This window comes from Temnothorax longispinosus, chromosome 8 (assembly GCF_030848805.1).
Source record: "Temnothorax longispinosus isolate EJ_2023e chromosome 8, Tlon_JGU_v1, whole genome shotgun sequence".
In the NCBI taxonomy this organism is placed as follows: domain Eukaryota; kingdom Metazoa; phylum Arthropoda; class Insecta; order Hymenoptera; family Formicidae; genus Temnothorax; species Temnothorax longispinosus.
Genome location: NC_092365.1, coordinates 7,858,292 through 7,865,851, shown reverse-complemented (window position 1 = coordinate 7,865,851; position 7,560 = coordinate 7,858,292). Strand labels below are relative to the sequence as shown.

Sequence of the window (7,560 nt, the reverse complement as noted above, 5' to 3'; positions counted from 1 at the left end):
GAACGCCAATATTTCCGTACGTACACCTGGAACACCTTTATCGCGACTCGATGCGGAGATGAATCACATTCTTAATTCACCCTTGCCACTCGACGTCGGGGAGAAATGGAAAAAATATAAAGAGGCACTTTGGCGATATCTTCACTTTGTTCGTGTAGCGCGAAAGCGAAATCGGGACGCGCGCAACGATGAGGAGGACGAAAATGCGGACAATGATATTCACGAGGTCTGTCACGACAACGACGTTGACGACAACTACGAAACGACAACGCGCGATCTCGAATCAGCTTCACACTCTAACGGTATTATGGCAAAAAATGACGTCGCGGCCGCCGCCGCTGCTGCTTTCGCGTCAAACGAGCGTAATTTTGATATGTCGAAAAGCACTAAAAAAATACGGTAAATGTTTACAATTAGGGCCCCACCTCCGATGACCTTGACCTTGACATATGTTGTCAAGGTCACCCTCCTGAGTGACCTTCAGAAGGTTTTAGTCGGGGGTCGCTTCTTATTAAAAAGTTATAAACAAAAAAGTTTGGAAAATATAGCAGCTATTTTGAGTACTGAGAAGCATAAACGACTAATATTACGTTTTTCTTTAAAGCAGAGAATACTTTATTTTGCGAGAAAGTCGCTGCTTTACCAAAACACAACATTTAAAGTAGTAAATTGTTGATAAATTGAAGTCTTTTTGTTAAAGCAGAGAATACTTACATGGGTTAGATGACGCGCTTTAAATAGTTGAATACTTTTAAAGCGCGTCATCTAACCCATGTGGCATCTCGCATATTAACTTTCCACGCATGAAAAGTTCACGCATACACTTTCCACGCGAACCGAGGTTTACGCACAGTTACGCACGGGCCGGCCCGAAAGCAGGGGGGGGGTGTGCGTGAACCTCGGTTCGCGTGAAAAGTGTATGCGTGAACTATTTCGGGGCTACCGCACCTCCCCCGAAAGCAGGGGGGGTGTGCGTAAACCTCGGTTCGCGTGAAAAGTGTATGCGTGAACTGTTTCGGGACTACCGCACCTCCCCCGAAAGCAGGGGGAGGTGTGCGTGAACCTCGGTTCGCGTGAAAAGTGTATGCGTGAACTATTTCGACATATATATTAGTCATTTATGCCTTCCAATACTCAAAATAGCTGCTATATTTTCTAAACTTTTTTGTTTATAACTTTTTAATAAGAAGCGACCCCCGACTAAACCTCGACTAAAGATTCGAATATCGACGACCTGATAAACGAGACTATGCGCGAAAGAAAAACCGTGAAAGCAACCTTCTGAAGGTCACTCAGGAGGGTGACCTTGACAACATATGTCAAGGTCAAGGTCATCGGAGGTGGGGCCCTAATTGTAAACATTTACCAAGAATACTGGATACCAAAAACTCGCGCGAATGCTCGCTTACTGTTAAAGTATTTGTTCAATAAAGCAGTTCCGAGTAGAATTAGCTGGAACGAAGATGGAGTCGTGACTATAGACGGCAGCGTTATAAAAGATTCGAATATCGACGACCTGATAAACGAGACTATGCGCGAAAGAAAAACCGTGAAAGCAACAGGGAGACTTCAGTTCGCACGATTATTTTGCGTCTTAAACGTCTCCTCGGTACTAGTAAAAAATAAGGAATTATCAACCGCTAGTTCTTCGAATATCGCAACATTTCGACTTCCTAAGAGTTCCACACCGACGGAGACGCCGAAAAGTACCGTTGATTCGCAGCAGGCGAAGAAAAGACGCTTACTCGATTGAAGTAAACAGAAATGACGGAACTTTAAAAATTCTACTACAATCCGCGACATTACGCGGGCTATTCGGCAACGGATAATCTGACGCGCGCCGCTAAACCGAATTTCTCCCGTAACGAAGTTACGCGTTGGCTCGAAACGAAAGACGCTTACACGTTGCATCGTCCATCGCGCAGAAAATTTCCACGGTTGCATTACACAGTGACGAATATCGACGATCTGTGGGAGGCCGATTTGATCGAGCTCCGACATCTCAAAAGTTACAACGACAGTAGTGTATATAAGGGAGTTCCACCCCGGGGGCTCCGAGGGAGGGTGAGGGAGGGGGTATCGGATTACGCGGGGGGTGAGGGAGTGAGAGAGGGGGGTATTGGATTACGCGGGGGGGTGAGGGAGGAGGGTATCAAATTTCGCGGGGGTGAGGGGAATGGGGGGTGTCGGGTTACACAGGGGTATCGGATTTCGCGGGGGTGAGGGGGAGGGGGGTATCGGGTTACACAGGGGTATCGTATTTTGCGGGGGTGAGGGGGAGGGAGGTATCGGGTTACACAGGGGTATCGGATTACGAGGGGAAGGGGGAGGGGGAGGGGTGACCTTGGCATACCACCGGGATGACTCACCTAGATGATTCACCGGGATGACTCACCGGGATAACTCACCCGCGCCGCTGGTCCGCGCCGCTGGTCCGCGCGGGGGGGAGGGGGTCCGCGTTCGCGTTCGCGCCGCGGGTCCGCGTGGGGGTCCGCGGGGGCCGCGTAGAGGTCCGCGGTTGCGCCGCGGGATCCGTCGGTTCGCGGGGGCCTCGTTCGCAACGACGCCGCTAGGCGGCGTACAATGGGTAAGACTAACTCGATAGCGCACTGCGTAGTTTGTCGATGCAAAATTCTCCAAGGTCTTGCAACATTCTTCGAAATAATCTTCGGGAATCATAGTCTTGTTCCATTGCTACTCCACGTGCGTGGAGTACTACGTTTAGTAAGCGTCTCGCCATAAACTTATACTCTTTAGTAGTAGACGTTTTTATCTCTACAAACTCGCTACGCGGTTCGCGTAGGCAATCAGCGTCTCGTCCATGAGGGGAAATCGGCCCCTCGTCAGGCGGAACAGGTCCTCCCGCGCGCGGCCGGGCGCGGATATCGTGCCCCCAAACGGAAGCCGGGGCGCGGGAGGAGCGCCTTCAAATACCTCTATAGCGTCTTCAAACTGGAGAGCGTCGGGCCCCCCCAAAATTTTACTGTCTTCTATGTCTTTAGGCAAAAAAAGTTCGCGCGGAGACATTACAAGAAACTTAGTTTTAATCACCCCAAACACAAAAAAAACACGTTCGTACACAAGAAACTTATAAAAAATATATACGTGTAACACTTTGCGCGGACTCGACGAGACTGAATTCAATGACGGTTGCAGAAGTCGCCAGAGAAAAAAATATAATGGCGGTGTATAAAACTGATAGTCGCGATACGTCTCGCATTACACCTGCGAGCGCCGATGTCCGCCAGAACATCGGTGCCTCGCTTCTATGTTATGATATGCGATATTTGATTGCAAATTCAAGCAGCCGGAGTTTTGGCGGACGTCGCATATACGGCTCGAATAGAAATGCGCGCGAAGAAAATATAGTATGATTTATACTTAAAAAACAATCTATCTACGCAGTACGTTAAAGACAAAGGAAGAAATGACGTCATCGGGACGATGATCGACCCGATAACGCATCGAACCTGTTGGAACATGTTCGTTGTAAACAACATTTTCGAGGAAAAGGGGGGTGTTATCGCGTAGACTAAACAATTTCACGCTATTTTTTTACGACGCAGTACGCGAAACAAAGGAAAAGATCTTTCAAAAAATCAGTTGGAGCGAGAGAGAGAGCAAAGGGTATATAACGAGGGATGAAGCGCATCGAGCCGCAGTAGTCAGATTTGAGAGTGATATATCGTTTGAAAAGTATCGCGGTTTCTTCGTTATTGTATGGTTGAACATTATCACGTGCAAATGCTCTGGAAAAAAGATTCTTTTATCGCTCAATCGCAAAGATGTTCGTCCTGCTGTCGAGACCTTCGGACATTCGCGATTTTAGCGCCGAACAGCTGCAATTTGTGCCGAAAACCGTTCTGTTGCAAATGTGCGGCGATCACATTTACTACGTGTGGGACAAGCTTCCGGAGCATATAAAGACGGATTCGGAGGTTCAGACCTATCGTCGCTGTGACGAACATTACAACCAACCGTGGCAGCGAACGCACATCGACGGTCCCGCTCCGATGATTAAGGATTGCGGCGAATGTCAACGAAACAAACATTAGCTTTCGCGAAGTGAACATTTTTTTATTTTTTCATAGCAGTGAGCAAGAAGAAATGACGCTTGACAATAATCACTCGTGGTTACCGGACTATAAAATTGACATCGATGAAATCGAAGAAAGTAGTGACTTTATATACTTCGATCATTTTTTTTATAGTGAATCTTTATTAGATGATATCGCCAATGCTTTGCGTGAAGAAGATCGAGGAGGAAAATCGACGGATGTGCAACGAAACTCACTAGCGCACTTTGTTCGCGATCGCGAACTCGGGATACGAGGAACCGATAAACGCATTGTTCATAGACAAGGAGTTGTTATCAAGGATTTCGGATATAATAATAACTGGTACGGTAGCTCAAAATGGAGAATGTACATACAGGCGCGGAACAAGGATAAAGCTCATACAGCTTCATCTGTGACAAAGCCCTTTCCTTTTACAATAAACCTGACTTTAGGTTCGAGTATAAGGAGTGTCACTATTGGGAAGTGGCAATGGGAAATATGTCAAAGTAGTGGTTGGCATGATGGTGATAAACAATATGTGTCTGCAACGCTATTACCATATAAATCATTGATATCTAATGAAGTATCGCTATTGGGCGACTACAGTTGTCGACTTCGTGGTGATGAACAACCTGAATCTGATGAACAACCTAAATCTGAATAGATAAAACATGGATCAATTCGAGCAAATCGAACGCGATCTATTGGAGTTGTCCGACCAAGTAGCTACCTTGGGTGAATTTTTCACATGGACGCTGCAATGCGCGGAATTCATCGAGCAGCTCAAGACACGAGCTCGAGACTTTCGCAGTAGTGCCAAACGTCCGCTCTCGATCGGGCAGAGGCAATCGTTGGTTGCCAGAATAGCGCGACTCGAGGGTGTGAAGTTGCGATTGGAAAGACAATTTATCCATAGCGGTGGTGATTATGCGAACGCCGGTACCAGTGATGACACGCGCACAGCAGAACTCGTATGGCGAGAGATCAACGCCGCGTTCAAAAAGCGTATAATAACCGGTGCGGTAATTAATATAGACCATATAGAGCCGCGACAGTTTTTGGAAGACGCCTGCAGCGTAGTGTGCAATCAAGTGCGAGACATTATAAAAACACATAACTGTGTCAAAATGAACACCGCGTTCAACGGGGAGTTTGTGGCGGGTGATAAACGTGACAATAAGAGAATATGTACAAATAACATAGAACTCTGTCGTACATCGCACTTGCGCGAGTGGTACGAGCTACATGTTATCGAGCCCACATGAGCGAAACTCGAGGAGTTCCAGGAACGCGACAGTGGGTGGGCGTTGACTCGAATCCTCAATTTGACGGTGAGCGTCAACAAGTACAATCCTTTGCGCGCGGGATGTCACATGAAATTGCCTGAAGACATTAAATTGAAGAACGCCGTGATCAATGTGCTGTCTATGGACAATGCGTGTTTTGCGTGGTCAGTGGTAGCCGCCTTGCATCCAACTGAAAGACATTCAGAACGGGAATCTTCATACCCGCATTATTCAACGGTACTAAATGTACGAGACATTGAGTTCCCAATGACGTTGAGTCAAATTAAAAAATTCGAACGACTCAACAATATATCCGTCAATGTCTATACCATCGAGGGACAGAAGACTTCAAACGTTCTTCCAATACGGCTTACCGACCACACGAATGATAACCACGTGAATCTGCTGTACATGCAGGATCCGCGAGACAACAATGTTGGACATTTCGCGTGGATTAAGCATCTATCCCGTCTCGTGAGCTCACAATTGAGCAAGCATCATGGTCAGAAGTACATTTGTGATCGGTAAGTACTTATACTTTTTAATAATATATATATATCATTTTTATATTTTATGTATAAAATTTACATTTATGATTTTTTTTGCAGATGTCTTCACTACTTTAGTTCGAGCGACAAGTTGCAGTCTCACACTGTGGACTGCCGAAAGGTAAACGACTGCGCTATCAAACTACCGAGTGAGGACAACAAGTAGCTGTGCTTCAAGAACCACAGCAGGAAAGAGCGACTTCCCTTCGTGGTATACGCCGATCTGGAGTGTGTGCTGCAGAAGACACAACCGGAGACGGAACACGCGTCATACGCCTATCAACATCATCGGGTATGTAGTATAGCATACTACGTACAGTGCTCGTACGATGAAACGTTATCAGCGTATCGATTTCGTCGCGATAATGACTGCGTCGCGTGGTTCGTCAAGGAACTCAAAGGATTAGCGCATCGCGTAAAGAACATATTGTCCGACATTGTATGCATGGTAGACCTAACGCGAGACGAGTGGGAGACATTTCACAGCGCGGCGCAATGTCACATATGTGAAAAACCGTTCGCGCCAAATGATAATCGTGTACGCGATCATTGCCACCTAACTGGGCGTTACAGAGGTCCAGCACACTCGACGTGCAATCTGAATTATAAGGATTCTCACTTCATCCCAGTAATATTCCACAATCTGTCGGGCTATGACGCGCATTTCATTATCAAGGAGATAGCTGCCGCGTTCGAAGGCAAGATTGATGTACTGCCTATAACAAAGGAAAAGTACATCTCATTTACTAAACACGTGAAAGACACCACGGAAAGATCAGATTCGCGAAACGATATAAAATTAAGATTCATCGACTCGTACAAATTTCTGAGCGCGAGTCTCGCAAAATTGGCATCCTTCCTAGATAATGATAAATTAAAAATTATACGTTCAAAATTTTCCGCGTTATCCGACGACGATTTCAAATTATTGACGCGAAAAGGTGTCTTTCCATACGAATACGTGGACAGCGTCGAAAAGCTGGAGGATACGTGTTTACCGCCGCGCGATTCATTTTACAGTTCCTTGACCGGTGACACCGTATCCGAGAGCGATTACGCGCACGCCGCGAACGTATGGCAGCGATTCTCCGTTCGAACCCTGGGCGAATACAGCGATCTATACCTGAAAACCGATATCTTGCTGTTGGCCGACGTGTTTGAAAATTTCCGCGACAGCTGCGTCGCGAGTTACGGACTTGATCCCGCGTACTACTACACTTTACCAGGCTTTACGTGAAACGCCATGTTGAAACATACGTGTGTCAATTTCGAACTGCTGACCGACATTGACATGGTTATGTTTATCGAACGTGGTATTTGCGGTGGTCTGAGTCAATGTTCCGGCAGATACGCGCAGGCCAACAACAAGTACATGCAGTCGTACGATTCATCGAAACCGTCGTCGTACCTAATGTACTTCGATGTCAACAACTTGTATGGCTGGGCGATGTGTAAACCACTGCCCTACGCAGAGTTTCAATGGGTCGAAGACGTTTCGAATTTTGACTTTAGCGCGATCGCTTTGGATTCGCCTACGGGCTATATTCTCGAGGTCGATCTCGAGTATCCACAGGATAAACACGACGCGCACACTGACCTATCGTTCTGTCCGACGCGCGATAAACCGCCCGGCAAACGGCAGGACAAACTTCTCGCCACGCTGCACGA

At 46.9% G+C, this 7,560-nt stretch overlaps 1 protein-coding gene across 1 annotated transcript in view; it reads right to left on the bottom strand.

The window, feature by feature from the left end:
• Positions 1–7,560, bottom strand: part of LOC139817702 (uncharacterized) — a 214,246-nt gene that overhangs the window by 168,760 nt on the left and 37,926 nt on the right. The gene's annotated exons all lie outside the window — the stretch shown is intronic.